Consider the following 16,909-nt stretch of genomic DNA (forward strand, 5'->3'; position numbering starts at 1 on the left):
ATGAGGAAGTAAATAATCAGCAAAAAAAAAATTCTAAATACATAATAATAAAAAATCATTACATTTTCCTTATTAGTAAAAGGCACAATTTACAATGAGGAGTTGATATGGGCTAAATGTTTGTGTCTCCCCATTCATGTGTTAAAGCCCAATACCCAATGTAATAGAAGGGGTCTTTGAGGGGGATGTAAGAGGAGGGGTCTTTGAGGGGGATAATTAGATTTGGATGAGGTTGGGGGCGGTAGCCTTCATGGTGGGATTAGTACCCTTTGAAGGAGGTGAAGAGCCCAGAGTTCTCTCTTGCCAGCTATGTGAGGATATAATAGGATGTTGGCAGTCTGTCACGTGAAAAAGAGCTCTCACCAGAACCTGACCATGCTGGCACCCTGACAGGACTTCCAGCCTCCAGAACTGGGAGAAATAAATTTCTGTTGCACCTAATATATGGTACTTTGTTACAGAAACTCCAACTGACTAAAACAGAAGCAAAAAGCATATATAACAATTATAATAAAAATAAGTAATTTCAACATTCCTTTGGACAAAATATCTTGCTAATTTTTTATTTTTATTAAGATAAATTTTGAGCAAAGAATGAATAAATATACATGTGTCTACCTACCTAGCTTTATCAAATCCTAATATGACCCTTATTTTTAGGTTCCTGTTCTTTGATTTGCCTGATATGAGTCCCAAATACGGATTTAGATGATTCATGAACTTAGGGGTTTGCAACTAAAATACTAACAGATAACTCTACACATTCTTAATGGTAAAGGTAATAATAGCCCACGTGATACTCTGAAAGGAATTTTATAAATTATAAGTAGAATAATGCTGCTGCATTTTGCTAGGCAAAATATAGTTCAGAAGTGCATTTCTAAATATCAGTGAAACCCTAAAAACAGGTTTGTATGGGTTTTTTTTCTGGCAACTCAAAAATATGTATAGAATATATAACATATAGGGACACCTGGGTGGCTCAGTGCCCGCCTTCAGCTCAGGTCATGATCCTGAATGGAGTCCTGCATCGGGCTCCTTACTCATTGGGGAGCCTGCTTCTCTCTCTGCCTGCTGCTCCCCTGCTTGCACTGTCTGACAAATAAATAAAAAAAATCTTAAAAAATAAAAAAACAGGGCCGCCTGGTTGCCTCAGTGGGTTAAAGCCTCTACCTTTGGCTCAGGTCATGATCCCAGGGTCCTGGGATCCAGGCTGCATTGGGCTCTCTGCTCAGCAGGGAGCCTGCTTCCTCCACTCTCTCTGCCTGCTTCTCTGCCTGCTTGTGATCTTGGTCTGTCAAATAAATAAATAAAATCTTAAAAAAAAATAAAAACAAAAAAACCCACAAAAGAATATATGACATGTATGTAAGTGGGAGAACAGGACCTGAAAATTACTTTATGAAGATGTTATATACTCTTGTGCATAACTGAAACTCCATTGATGACTCTAGAAATCTGATTGCTGGGTGCCAGGTTCATCCCTTGAATAATAATAGAAGTTAATCCCAGTTGTTTCTATTGAAATTTGCAGCCCTATCTCTGATCTGTTATGTATAATGCTGTCTTGATAAGAAATGTATGATAATGTTATCCCCAACAAACCATATTGTTTTAAATTGCCCTTTTAATGACTCTTTAACACATTTCTTTTACCTGGTTACAGTCTACCACTCAGTGAGGACAGTGGGCGTCAGCTGACTGACTTGGGACCGAGGAGGCCACATCACTCTTCAATCTGTCTTCTCACCAAATTAATGAGCTGTATTACCACCTGCCTCGGGGGAGAGTATGTGATCAATTCCCCCAGTTCTGGTAAGGCTGTCATGATGACGAATGGCTGAGAGATAGATTTTGGAGAAATAAACCTAGTTTAGTTAAAAAGGAGAAAGAGCATAACCTATTTTAATAAGAGCAAAATTAGTATAAGCACCCTTAACCATTTTGATCAATGTAACCCTCAAAAATAAGAAAAGAAAAATCTTAACCAATGTAGCTCTTTCTACTTGTTTAGTTTCCTTCCTAATGAGTGATTCAGACAGCCTAGGTTTTGAGCTAGCTGTCAGCTGTAGAATGTATAGGAACAGAGAAAGTAGTTACTATGCACAGTGGTCCTATGCACTGTCTAGTGAATTCTCAGCAGAAACATATTAACATAAAGCCCTTGGGAATTACAATTTTTGACTCCAGATTATACTAAACTCACATTAAGGACCAATATTTTGTTAGTGATATGAGAAAGCATTTATTTTCTTCTTGTGACACCCCCAGTTTTTCATAACCATGTTACTGTCACCTCAACATTTTTAAGAACTTGAATTACATTTTAGTTGCTTACAAAACACAAACTTTATAAATTTAATTATTTTTATTGAGATAAATGTAAGGACTTCACAGACAAAGAGCTCTAACAATGTTTTTCTAAGTGTATCTCATTTTTATGGGAACACACCACCAAAACCGATCAGATTTATATGAACTTGCATATGGTATGCAAATAAGAATTCAGAGAAAGCTATGAAATTAGAAAGAGCTATCAGAACTTACTATAAAATTTAACTAAACATCAGTAAAATTCCAGCTAAGCTCAAATTTAGTAACTGCCCTTCACTGTAAATTGGGCATACCTCAGAAAACACTATACTTGTTAAATGAGTTGAGAAAATCACATACCACTGGAATTTGCAGAGCACTGTTTCTCTCATGGAGTTTTATTTTTTTTTTTATTTTATTTTTTTTAAGGTTTTATTTATTTTATAGAGAGAGACACAGCAAGAGAGGGAACACAAGAAGGGAGAGTGGGAGAGGGAGAAGCAGACTCCCTGCTGAGCAGGGAGCTCGACATGGGGCTGGATCCCAGGACACTGGGATCATGACCTGAGCCAAAGGCAGATGCTTAACGACTGAGCCACCCAGGTGTCCCTCTCATGGAGTTTTAAAACAAAAGTAAACCTAGAATCATTTTTATTTCTCTTCTAGAATTCTATCCAGCATTCCTATCAATGGATAATATTGAAGAGTTTTATAATAATTATTTAAAAACCATGCTCCATGTTGGTTCCTTAAAAAAGAAAACTGAATCTCCTCTGATTTTTGGAGCCTTCTATGACAGACTAAAACATGGTTGAGTAATAGCATAAGATTTCAAATATACTCTAGTTATTGTTTAAGATGCCGTATTTGTTTGCTAGGACTTTTACAACAAAATACCACAGATTAGATGGATTAAACAACAAATTTATTCTGATAGTTCTGGAGGCTGGAAGTTCAAGATCAAGATGTCGGCAGGGTTGTTTTCCTGTGAGGTCTCTCTCCTTGACTTGTAAATGATTCCCCTCTTGCTCCCTCTTCACATGGTCATTTCTCTGTGCACACATATCCCTCATGTCTCCTTTGTGTCTACAAATAACCTGTTCCTTTAAGGACAGTAGTTAGAATGGATGAAGGTCCCCCCCATCTTCATTTTAACTTAATCACCTCTCTAGAGGCCCTATTTCCAAATACAGTTACATTCGAAGTCCCAGAGGTTAGAACTTCATCCCAAAATATGAATTTTGGGAGGGTCACAATTCAGTCCATCACAAATGCCAAGCCAGCTCATTATTTCAGAATTTAAGTAATAGTTTTGCAAATAGCCTTCTCAGTGTCCCCCCGCCCACCACTGCTGAGTATGCCTACCTACTACCTACGGTTGTCACTCAAATTGAAAAGAGTACCAACTGGCCCTTAGGATGTTGTATAGGTAAAATGATTATAAACATTCTAAATGGTTAGCAGTTAGAATTGTTAGAATTGCCTATGTAAATGAATATGTTTAATTTATCCTCAGATTTATAAAATAGATAATCCACCAGCTCATGGTTAGTGAAGGAGGAATCACTTTTCCACCTAATGGATGAATATGGGAAAGAACAAAGAAACCTGGGAATGGTGAAATAACATTTGGGACACATGTGGGGAGCAAAGGAAATGTTTGATAAAGACTGCTTATTAATTCCCCCCTTAGGTATTAGCGATCTCAGTAGGTGGCAGCCTTCCATTCAATGTAGTGAGTGTTTTCAACAAAGAAGACGTATGTAGGGCACCTGGGTGGCTCAGTGGGTTAAGCCACTGCCTTCGGCTCGGGTCATAATCTCAGGGTCCTGGGATCGAGTCCCGAGTCGGGCTCTCTGCTCAGCGGGGAGCCTGCTTCCCTCTCTCTGCCTGCCTCTCCATCTGCTTGTGATTTCTCTCTGTCAAATAAATAAATAAATAAAATCTTTAAAAAAAAAAAAAAGAAGAAGAAGACGTATGTAAAATGAGATTGTTTTCTTTTTCCTAAGCCGAGAAGGATGGCACTTTTTATTGGTGAAAACCCTTTGGCATAAGAGCAAATTTTAAAATACCAAGTTCAACGTTCAGCTTGAATAACTATTGTAAATTTGGCTTATTTCAGTTCTTTTGTAATTATATTGATCTATTTCACCTCCTCCTCCTTCTTCTCCTTTTTCTTTTCTAAAGATTTCATTTATTTATTTGAGAAAGAGAGAGAGAACATGAGCAGGGGGGAGGGGCAGAGGGAAAAGCAGACTCCCTGCTGAGCAGGAAGGCAGACTCTGGGCTTTATCTGGGGACTCTGGGATCATGACCTGAGCTGAAGGCAGAAGCTTAACTGACTGAGCCACCCAGGTGCCCTTCTTTTGCCATTTTCTTGATAATTAAATAATTCAAAGTCTAGTTAGGGAATAGTGGAAGAAATAAGAGAGAATGTTTTAAAAATTTAAGTTTTTTTCACAATGCTTTATTCTAAATCTAAATCTGTCTCACTAAAAGAAATCATAATAAATTTTGGAACAATTCAGAACTTTAAAATATTTGAGGGCCTGAATTTTTTCTATGTCCCTTTGGCGTGCTTTGGCAATGGCTATGAAGTAAAATATAAAATAATTCTTTAAATGAACACTTAGGCATTTTCTGGTACTAAATTTTTATCACTTTACTTTGGTATTTGGAGTCTCTTTACTTAAAATATGAGTAGTAGTATTTGGTTTAAATTAAGAAAAAGAAAAAAAAATAACTAGTAGAACTTTCCCAAGAGTGTTTATCCTGTGGGATCAGATTGTTCTAAAGTTAAAATTCTCCTTCCTTGTTGCCCAGCACATCTGGTGGAATCTCTCTTAAAGGTGAAGTGACTAATTTTTCACCCTTGAAGGGTAATGATCATGTTAGCGAATGTTGAGTCTGCCTTCCGGTTCCTTAGCCACAAATGTCATCTTGCTACTTTGTCTAAAGCTATTGTTCTGACAGTTTCAAATTGTCAAGTATATGGCACATGAAGTTTTCTTGAATTATTGATAAATCTGCATAATTTGGGGAAGGTAAAAATGATAATGTGGTAGAATTAATAGTTGCTCTAATTCTATCTTCAGGGATATGGTATTCTTACATGTGTTGCACAGAAGGAAGATCTTATAACTAAATAGCTCATTTTGTAGAAAGCATATTTGTGGAGGAAGATATAAAGGATACGTAGAAAAGAAGTCTTGTATCATTCATCAGTACGTGCCCGTGGGTATTTCGTACCTTATAGTGAGTCTTCAATAAATACTGCTCGAATAAATAGGTAAGTTGAGATGGAAACAAAGCAAATGCGGGTATATTAAAATTCAGACCGTCAAGAGCACTAATTCTCAGCTCCAATGCTGCCATTCACTGGTATACTGCAATCTGATATACTATAAGCAGAAATTCCAAACTTTCTCAGTTCATGTATCAGTAATTTTTTTAAAACTGAAGTCCTTGGTAAAACCAACCAACCAACGAACCTAGCAGTTTAGTTCACCAAGTAGTTAAATCTAAACAACTTGGAACTCATGCCCTAGCAACTTAGAACTTACATCCTAACAACTTAGTAGTCATTTGAAAAATAATATGTATAATTTGAAAGAACAAATGCTATTTTTATTTCATTTTTGAACAATCATAATTGCTTACTAATAAAATATGCTTGTGTGTTGGACAGTGCCCAGCTTCTTAAATCTCAGTACCAGATTGGACACCCCCTTATCATTTTTGGTTCTACAGTGATTTTCTCATGCTATTTGCTTTTTTAACCTCAGCAACCTTCCAAGACGTAGTTGCACAAAGATATGCTGTCCTGAAAAGGAGCGTAGCTCTATTTGATGTCCAAACAGTGAACTACCTAGAGTTAGTAGTTCATAAGATGTCTGGCAAATGTCTCCAGTATTGCTGTGATTCCCTTGAATATTTCAAATATCCCTAAAAATTCCTAGATGAGTTCACTGTGATGAACACAGTTTGAGCAAATAATGTGTTACCAACAATAGTTAGAATGCTGAGGATATCAAGCATTTTCTTAAAAATAAGAGTGTATCCAAAGTTATCTTTATAACAATAAAACTCACTCATGGACTTCTTTTCTGTACTTAGAGGGAAGCAATAAAGATAACAGCTAGAATGTGGGGACTGTACATAGTTAACAACCCTGTTTATCTATGCCCCTGCACCTGACAATGACTGTTAAGGATGTGTCATTAAGGGTCACCTGGGTGGCTCAGTTAAGGCCTCTGCCTTCAGCTCAGGTCATGATTCCAGGGTCCTGGGATCAAGCCCCGCATTGGGCTCTCTGCTCAGCGGGGAGCCTGCTTCCTCCTCTCTCTCTGCCGGCCTCTCTACCTGCTTGTGATCTCTGTCAAATAAATAAATAAAATCTTTAAAAAAAAAAAAAAAGGATGTGTCATTAATATATTTTGTAATTAAGGCTTAAGGCAATGTTTTTGATTACAGGCAAAATTTATTTCAACACCTAGATATAATGTCATTCCCTACCCCTAATTCCCAAGATCATATTCACACAGATGAACACTATCCCCAGAAGGAAAAAAAAAATGTGGCTTATGCTAGTGGTTTGGAACTTTTCTGTGAATTAAAATCACCAGGGAGCTTACTTTTTAGTAAGATTTCTAGAATCCTTAGGCCTAGGCTCTGGAATTCTATAGTCCTGGGGTAGGGCGATGATATTTTTAAAATCCACCTGATTTTAATGCAGACCATGTTTTAAGAAACACTGGTAGAGGGGACTGTTTGTGTAGCACAATGAAAGAAATAATAAGACTCTCAATTTTTAAAATATATGTCTTATTAATGTGCTGTTTGAGTATGTATGTGTGTGTGCACATGGAAGGTTCACATGCCTCCTACCAATACCTAAAGATGATAGTACTAATCTAAGTCTCAAAAGTACTTAGCATGATAGTGGTAGAGTTTATGATGGTTCAGGATCATATTATTGTGAATTCTTTATATATCATATTCTTTATATTCCTTGGGACACTTAACTTTATGTTCCTTAACCCTTTATAACCTCCAAGTGTACTTAATATGGAGCTTTAGCCATAGTAGGAACTCAATAAATATCAATTACTTGTCATTCTTAACCAAGGCCGAATATTAAGATCACTTCGAGAGCTTCTTAAAATATGAATTATCAAAGACATCTCTCTCGAACTAACGGAAGCCGAATTTGTGCAGGTGAGGTCTGGCAGAGCCAAGGTTGAGACCACTGAGCTGTATCTTTCCTTGGGCCTCTATTTTTACCAAATGCATGCATCCATCTAATTGGGCTTATGGGTATGTGTGTGTATGTGTGTGTAAGTGTGTGTGCATATGTGTGTGCACACACATGTTTTTATGGAGCTCTTCCAAGATAATACTATAAAGGAGTACTTCTTTCTTTTTCTTTGCAAGTATTTGTTACTCCCACCTTTTCTGGGCACTTATTATTCTTTCTCAGTTCATTTATGGAAAATGTGGAGAATATCACCAGTCTACTTGCTAGCTCCTGAAAGAGGTTTTTTGTTTTTTGTTTTTTGTTTTTAACATTTTAGAGTTTGCTTGGCAACTCATTCTTTCATTCTTGCGTACTCTCACCTGCAATTAAGCTACTCAGCCACTTGGTGGTGATAAATGCTTTATTCATAATGGTCAATTAACGTGTTTTTTGAGATCCAGTCAAAGTTATTTTCCCATTATTTTCAGATTTCTACAATTATTAAAACAATGAAAGTAGAAAATATTGAATTGTAAAGTAAATAATTCTAAGTATAACTTGCAAAGAAATACGAAAGATTTGATTCAATGACCTCCTCAATAATCCTTGCATATAATTTACTTATAATTTATATTTCATACTCAGATTTCAATAAAAATATTTTGATTAAAAAAACCCAGAGATTCACTGTTTGCATCATTGTATCCTAGGTCATTGATGATATAATTAGCTATGGGGTGCATTCCAACTCACAGAGGTTAAATGTTAAAAAGAAAAAGTGCGAAACAATGAAAACGCTATATTTGTAGAATCCACTAAAGTCTTAATGCATGGAAGACATTTAATAATCCTGCATCGGGCTCCCAGCTCCATGGGGAGTCTGCTTCTCCCTCTGACCTTCTTGCCTCTCATGTTCTCTCTCACTATCTCTCCCATAAATAAATAAATAAAATCTTAAAAAAAATAAACACAGAGATAGGCACTAATGCTTAGTACTCTTAAAACTGCAAAACTGAAAATGTATGCAATGATGAAAATGTATGATTAATCCATGATAGTAAATGGGAACAAAGCTCAGTACCAAGGAAAATAAGAGTGAAACAAGGACAAACTTGACTTCGTTTTCCTGGAGCTGGACTGCTAATTACCTATACTATGTAAGCTTATTGTGACTTATGTCAACTAAAAGGTATGGGCATATGTGATTCTAGCCCATCTTCTTGTGTCTGGGCAGTTTATATTTGAAACCAGGCCAGAGGTGCGCCTGGGTGGCTCAGTGGGTTAAAGCCTCTGCCTTTGTTCGGCTCAGGTCATGATCTCAGGGTCCTGGGATAGAGCCCTACATCAGGCTCTCTGCTCAGCAGGGAGCCTGCTTCCTCTTCTCTCTCCCTCTCTGCCTGCCTCTCTGCCTACTTGTGATCTGTCTGTCAAATAAATAAATAAAAAATCTTAAAAAAAGAAAAAAACAAAACAAAACCAGAGAGATAAGCTAAATTCCATTTTAAGATTTTATTAGAGAAGGGTATTTGAGAACCTATTTCTGCAAGGTTAGGAATTGCTTCTTACACTTAATTCTAGGCTGTGTTTTTTCTAAGTTTTTTCTATTTCGCGTTAGGACACTTTACTACTCTGGAGTTTCAATCTCCCATTGCAATCTTGGGATGTGATAACAGGAAAACCTTCCTTTGCTTTTTATAGTGGGCACCTTTATTCCCTACCTCAGCCCTACCATCTTTTCCTTTGCATCACATCACACTCTGTCATTCCAGGTAGAACCCAGAGGTGGAATACTGATGAAATTCTATCCCAAAGCTGTATTGGTCCCAGAGCCGGTTCATGAGCTGCTGCCTTATCATAGTATGAAAATCTCTTAATATAGCAGCTGATTATCTCTGTATGTGTTAAGAATGGAGGTATTGATTTTGATTTTTGTATAGTTTATGTACACATAACTTTAAGTAATTGTGAAATAGGGAAATATATAGAATATCCATAAAATGAATTAAAATATTAGATTCTGAAAGTGATAAAAGTGGATTCTAGCTCTTAGGGCCTAAATAATAAGCAGCAAAGATTCAGATAACATTGATTGTTCTGACTTAATATAATCTTTTTACACATTTAGATTTAGGACAGTACAATAGCCTAAAATTATCACTAGGTAGGTATTAGAAATAAAGGCTTGGTTATGTAGTGGCTACAGAAATGTATTTAAAACATTTACGTAGGAAATTAAAACTAATTCATGACATAAATTATTTTCATGTGTTTTTCTAGTCATCTCTAATTTACATTATGCTATTTCTACAAATTTTCTGTTGTAAAGAGTAAAATATACCTGCCTACTTAGACCTGATAAAAAGTTAATTACATTTAATTTAGAACATAAAGAACTAATACTTTCGCTATTCATTTGTCTTCAGAAAAAAGCTGATTATTTTTATCTTTCAATCTGAGCAAGGAAAGAGCAAAGGAAAACAACAGAATTTTAAATAGTTGCATACTTTGGCTATGTGTGTGTGTGTGTGTGTGTGTTTATGTAATTTAAAATTATTTTAAAAGTTATTTATATATATAAAAACTTTAAGTAAAATTTAAATGTATATACATCTTTAAAATAAGCTTTTAAAATAACCTTAAAAATAATTAACTTATATACAAAAATAATAATTGTATATTTATATATAAATAACTTAAAAATAATTTAAAAGTTCTGTGGATTGACGAACCTATTAGCGATATAACAATAAATAACACCGATGAGAGGCACCTGGGTGGCTCAAAAGGTTAAGCCTCTGCCTCTTTTTTTTTTTTTTTTTTAAGATTTATTTATTTATTTGACAGAGAGAAATCACAAGTAGACAGAGAGGCAGTCAGAGAGAGAGATAGAGGGAAGCAGGCTCCCCGCTGAGCAGAGAGCCCGATGCGGGACTCAATCCCAGGACCCTGAGATCATGACCTGAGCCAAAGGCAACGGCTTAATCCACTGAGCCATCCAGGCACCCCAGCCTCTGCCTCTTGATTTCAGCTCAGGTCAAGATCTTGGGGTTGTGAGACCGAGCCCCGAATAAGGGGTTCTGTGTACAGTGTGGAGTTCGCTTGGGATTCTCTTTTTCTCCTCCTCTGCCTCCCCCTGCCACCTGCTCTCTCCCTCTTTCTTGCAAATAAATAAATAGATAGGTAAATAAATAACCAACCAACAAACCATGATGAACAAATGTAACACTATTGTTCACTTAGGATGTTTGCGGTTTCCATGGCTGACAGTCCACTGTTAGTCCTCTTACACTGTTTCAAAGAACGGGTTATCCCATAAACCCATATGTAAATATTGGCTTGCCTTCTCTAGTAGTTGAATGAATTTACAGTTTTATGAATTTAAAGGTTCTTGCCCTGACTTTGAGAACAGGCACTTCCTCATGTTTTTAAGCACATCCCTGCGGGGAGCCTGCTTTCTCCTTCTCCCTCTGCCTGCCACTCCCCCTGCTTGTTCTCTCTCTGTCAAATAAATAAAAGTTTTTAAGTACATCTCTGATTTTTGCGCCCAAATTCTCAGCTTTGGAAATGATCCTGTTTTATTCTGTAGAGTGTTATTCTCGGGAGCCTTTCCTCTACAGAATGCTAACTTTTAGATGGAAAAGCTGATATAACAGAGTGATTAAAGAAATAAAATGTCCCCTTAATTTGAATTTTACCCAACAGTGACTTCAGTGGCAGAATTATGGAGGGTACTGAGGCTGTTTATGATTAACTAGGTTTATTGTCATAAAGACAATAAGAGCTGGCTTTGAGTATATCTTTGAGTTTGATGTGGCCAGATTCCAAATCTGGTTTACTCACATCCTGTATTTCCAAATAGATTGAACATTAACAGTGCAGTTGAACTGCTAAAGAAATAATTACTTAAGTATTTTAAAGTACACTTAGGACATTAGAGAGAAAAGTTGAAGAAAAGATGAAGACCCGTAGGTTTTGAGCAATAAAGTCTGAAGTACGAGCAAAGAGGGTTAAAAGGTGAACACAATAGTGAATGCAACTTTTCACCCTTGTGTTGACATTATTAGGATGTGCTTTTGGATCTGTAGCCTGAAAGTACTACTGTCTCAATTTAACCATGCGAAAATACTAAAAGTGAGCAGGAATACTTATTTGCCGTTTTTTCCCCTACTTGGTAAATAGAAATTGCTCCAGCTGTTCTTACCTGAATGGATTTGGTGCATCCCAAGATTAAGTGAAGAGCACAAAAGAGGGCTTGATGAGTCAGAAGATGTAGAGGGAGGCAGAAATTGGGTAGACCTTTTCAAGACCTTTCCATTCAGCTTTGTGAAATCACAGGGTATTTGTAATATCCCTTTCTCAGGGTAGATGCATGCACACAAAATACTCCAGAGAAATGTGTACCTTTAAAAATTATCTTTAGGATTTGGTTACTGTATCACCACAACTCTCTTTGAAAATAGAGAATTAAGAGGGGCTTGTGAGTATGTGAAAATGCTATCATTGTTGAGGAGAGCGTGTCCTGTGAAATGGACTCACTGTTTGGCTCCACATCAAGGGTAGAGTGTACAAGTGTGAAAAGGGAAGCGATTTTTGAATATATTTCCTTCATTGCTTTGACTTTTGGCCCATTGCATATTGGCCTTAGGTTTTTAAAGAGACAAAAAGCATAAATTCCACTGGATTCTGTTAAAGAAAATTATAATATAAAGATGACCTACCAGTTGTACTCTTTCTTCTGTATTTTGCAAGCAATATAAACTGTTACGTTTCCCTCCATTAAGAGTATGCATTTAAAAAATATGTATATAGTGTATTGAAATGTTTCCCCAGTTTTGTTACTACAAAAATAGCCAGGAAAAAACCACCATCAGTGTGCCCCAATTTTAAACTATGACCTGTATTTTCAAAATACCATAAGTAGATTCTAGGGACAGAGCAGAATTGCCTTCTTGTGATTTTGAATTCCAGGGATTTGGTGTGAGAATAAAATGAAGGCAGATTATTTTGTTTACATAGGAAGCTCATCTACATGATCCACTAAAAATTAATGCAAGGGGCCATTAAAGTGAAAAAGTAGCTTTCTAATATTTTTCACGAGTGTTTTCAAAGAAAGATAAAGATTTATTTTCTGACACTATATGGTGACCACAGCCAGGACTAGAGAAAAGTGATCTCCCTTGGGTTGTCTGCAGTCTGCACTTTGACTTCCTCCTCTTGGCCCAGTTCAGTCCAGACATTTCAACAGCTTGACTAAGCCTCATCACCATTTAGCTGCCAAGTTCAGTGGCTGCCAATATCACTAGTAGCTTTTTAAGTACACCTGTTGCCAGCACTATGTTTGTGAGTCAAGAAGACTAGACATTTCTGGTCTACCCCAGTGGCTAGGATCATTTTCAAAGGAAAATTATTTTTAATATTACTTCACCATCCTTCATCAGGAAAACACTCCCCCCCCCCCACCCCCGCAAGCTTCTCTTCTTACAGAGAAGTTGCATTTACCTTGAACATGGTATGTAACATCTGGTCTGGTTTAGCTTATGGATAAAAATGGTTTTAGTAATCAATTCTACATTTAATTTTTATTTTTAATTATGTGGGACCAATGAAGCTGTATGAATAATAAAATAGGAAGACTTGGTATAAGCTGATAGGCTCTCAGTGAGATAATCAAATATCATTTACAGCAAAGTTAACCTGATAGTTAATGGTATGTATTGTGTAGTAATTAGGTATAAACACAGCTCATATAAAGGACTGTGATTAATGCACTTCATGGAGTCAAACAGCATTTTTGGAGCAAGTTTGTTGGGAGATGAAGAGAAAAGCAGTTAAAGCCAGCCTCTGTTCTAATGATGGCTGGGGCCAGAGGAGCCTCTTTGGCCAGATCTCTCTGTTTTTCCATTAACATTTGCTCCAGGCCAAGAGCCAGTGGCTGGGGCAACCCTCCCTTATCTCCACACAGGGTGATAAAAAGTCACAATGAGAAAGTGCAGTGGATTCAGTTCTGACAGTTTTAACAACCTTGAAAACACTTTACTATGAGGATGTAGCTTTGTAGTCTTTTAAGGTGAAAGAAGAGGGCACATACAGCTGATTTCAATACTTTGGGCACCATAGAGCCACTAAGAGGATATTAACTAGACAAAGTCTTTGTGGCTATTGGGGCTTTGTGAGCTAGTTTTGATTTACTTGCCTATTAGTGTTCATAAAGTATATAAAACTTTTCCTCATACCAATGATAATATCTGGTCTATATATGAATCTGAAATTTATTTAAACTGGGATATTTTACTATCTATCAATCTATCTACATTTTTTTTTAAATTTATTTATTTGACAGACAGAGATCACAAGTAGGCAGAGAGGCAGGCACAGAGAGAGAGAGAGAGGGAAGCAGGCTTCCTGCGGAGCAGAGAGCCCAATGCGGGGCTCGATCCCAGGACCCTGAGATCATGACCTGAGCCGAAGGCAGCAGCCCAAACCACTGAGCCACCCAGGCGCCCCTATCTACATTTTTTAAAAGGTGGTCCAAAAGATAGTAAAATACAAATCCCCAACAAACCTTTAATCATACTTCCTGTACCATATCGGGTTGAAATGTCTTCACCCTGGGAATATCTGGTTATTTTTCCTGCAAGATGTGCCTTTGTATGACTCAAGTGACACTGTTCTTATTTGATGGACTGATGTTAATTTGTTGTAATGTGACAGAATGATTTAGTTCAAATACCAACTTTATTGGCTTCATCTTTGCCTCCTTTCTTACCCCACATCCAACCCATTGGCAAATTTTAGAAATATATCTGTAATCTGACCATTCTTATTACCTCCACTATATGCTCGATGGTCTAAGTTATCAGTACGGTTCACCTGACGGTTAGAATAGTTTCCTCTTCTAGTTGTTATTAACTTGCAATCTACTCTTCACAGTGCGGCTCTTGTATCCTAAACGGAGCCTGATTTGGTCACCCCTCCAATGACTCTACATTTCATTCAGAGTAAATTCTAAAACTTAACAAGTTTCTACATTTGTCCCCTTCCTGTACCCCACCCCCTTTTCTGATCGAATCTGCTTGTGCTCTCCCTTTGTTCCCTGGATTTTAGCTACACTTACCTCTTGGCTATTCCTCACAGATGCCAAGCCCACTTCCACGCAGGCAGGGTCTTTGCATTGCTGTTCCTTCTGTGTTGAACGCTTTACTCCTAGACCGACATATGGCTTATTTTCTCACTTCCTTCAGGTCTCTGCTCAAATGTCAGAGAGGCCTTCCCAGGTAAATGTATTTCAAACAGCATGCTCCTTGTCCCGTTTCCTTATCCTGCTTTATTTTTGTATGAATCACCATTTGACATAGTATGCATTTACTGGCTTATGATGACGATTATTGCCTTTTCTAGTACAATGTAAGCTCCATCACAGCAAGGACTTTGTATCTTGGTAACCGTTGCACCTTCATTCCTTAGAACAGTGACTCGTACATTTATTATTACTTCTTGAACCAAAGGAATCAACATCTCCTCTTGAGATCTTGACGTTTTTTTCCTTCAAAAAATAAACTTTCCAAATCTTAATTCCATAGTTGTAACTTCTTAAGTCTTTGAGCTATAATCCACTCATTCTTGGGTTGAATGGGGATTCAACTAGTGAAAGACCTAGGGGCAGTAACAACTACTTAATGAGTACTTATAAGCTAGGTTCTTGTATTTAAGTACCTTGCTTATCTCATTTAAGTCTAACCTTAGTCCCAGAGATCATTATTATTACCATTCTTGTTTTATAGACAAAGAGAATGATACTTCGGAGAGGTGAAATAACTTGCTGCCAGGTCACAGAGTTAATCACTGCACAGATTCAGATGAAGGCGTGGTTGACTCCATACTGCCTCCTAGCTGTCATCTCCAGTAATACGTACCCAATTATTCAAGTAATGAAGTCTTTTGCAGTTCGTGTACTAGGGGTCTGGGATATCCACCCCGCCTCTCAATGATTCCCAATACCAAACAAAGTCTTTACTTTTCAGAAATGTCCTAAAGGCCACTGTTCTTTATGCTAGGACTCTTACTTAAATGTAAGGTGTGCTTAGCGCGGGGAAGTTGGCCCAAAGAAGGGGAATGGGGCTCAGGAGGCAGATCGACGCACCCCACCCCTCGCTGGGTCTGACAACAGCGATCCGCACGCCGGAGGGGCCCCTCAGAGCAGCTTCGGCTCCATCCGGGAGGTGACGGGGCTCCCTGCGTTCACACAGCGCCGTGCGGAGCCCCGCGGGCAGCCCCGGCGCGCAGTCGGCGGGACCGGCGGCGCGGGGCTCCCGGCGCGGGGAGGGGCCGGCGCCCGCCCCGCCCCTCTCCTCGGGGATGCCGGGATGTTTACACTCCTGACAGCGGCGGCCGGGGGAGGAGGAGCGGGAGTCGCGGGAGGATGGGCCGCCGCTAGGCTCGCACTCGGGACGCGCCTCGCCGTGCGCAGGGTAGGGGCCCGCGCCTGCAGCGAGCGTCCGCGGGGGCGGCGCGGCGGGAGGTGGCGATCGGCTCCCGGCCTCGCAGCCACAGCCCCCGGCCCAGCGGGCCTTTCCGCGGCGCCGCCTGGCCGAGCCGCCCTCCCGCCCCGGGTCCCTCGCGGGCAGGAGATCGGAAAACTCCCAACTTCCTGGTGAGTGGCTGCCGGGGTCTCGGGCGCCGGGGTTGGGCCGCCCCGGCCGGGTGGGGCAGCCTGCGGGAGCCGGGCGGGGAGGGGGAGGCCGGGAGGGCGCGGGGCGGCCTCCGGGATCCCCACGCCGGGGGAGGTGGGGCGGGGCGCGCCGCCCTCGAGCTGGGTGGGGGTTTCGGTCCGGGTCGTTGGCCGTGGCGGGAGCGGCGGCAGGAACTTGGTGCCTGGCGCTGGCTTTGGCGGCCGGAGGCCGCCGTGGGCGCCGCGGTAACTAAGAAACTCCGCGGCCACCGCGGCGGCGGCAACAGGTCTCTGGTTTCAGGACCCGAGGAACTTAGGCGAAGTCCCGCCTCCTACCCTCCGGCTGCTGCTCATTGGCGCCGTCGGTTATTTATCCGTCGCGGATTGGTCAGGTCCAGCTGTCAGGATTCGGCCGCAACCAGACTTAGAGGAGTGAAGTTCGCGGGGAGAGTGGGTGGTGGGAGCCGCGCAGCGAAGGGAGAAGCTGAAGTGTCTGGAGAAGTACAGGGAGGACGGCCTAACCTGTCGGAGGCTGGGCTTTCTCGGGGCCCTGTCGGGATCAGCAAACGTGAGAGAGATCGCAAGGCAACAGAGATGGTGATGGTGGCAATGGAAAGTAATTACTTTGAGAATTGAGGCCAAAGTCAGAGAGAGGAAGGGGACCCCACGAAAGAAAAACGAGAAGACCACAC

General features: G+C 39.7%; 1 protein-coding gene and 1 long non-coding RNA gene across 3 annotated transcripts in view; one reads left to right on the forward strand and one right to left on the reverse strand.

The window, feature by feature from the left end:
* Positions 1–16,909, reverse strand: part of LOC309849417 — an 80,427-nt gene that overhangs the window by 63,253 nt on the left and 265 nt on the right. The gene's annotated exons all lie outside the window — the stretch shown is intronic.
* The window catches only part of NEK7 (NIMA related kinase 7), a 150,370-nt gene continuing 149,307 nt past the window's right edge, over positions 15,847–16,909 (forward strand). Inside the window, exon 1 of one of the 2 annotated variants that reach the window (XM_082701951.1) lies at positions 15,847–16,199. The gene's annotated coding sequence lies outside the window, so the exon portion shown is untranslated. The remainder of the gene's footprint in view (positions 16,200–16,909) is intronic. The other variant, XM_082701952.1, reaches the window with a different exon arrangement.

Source organism: Mustela nivalis, assembly GCF_964662115.1.
Source record: "Mustela nivalis genome assembly, chromosome: 16".
NCBI lineage: Eukaryota > Metazoa > Chordata > Mammalia > Carnivora > Mustelidae > Mustela > Mustela nivalis.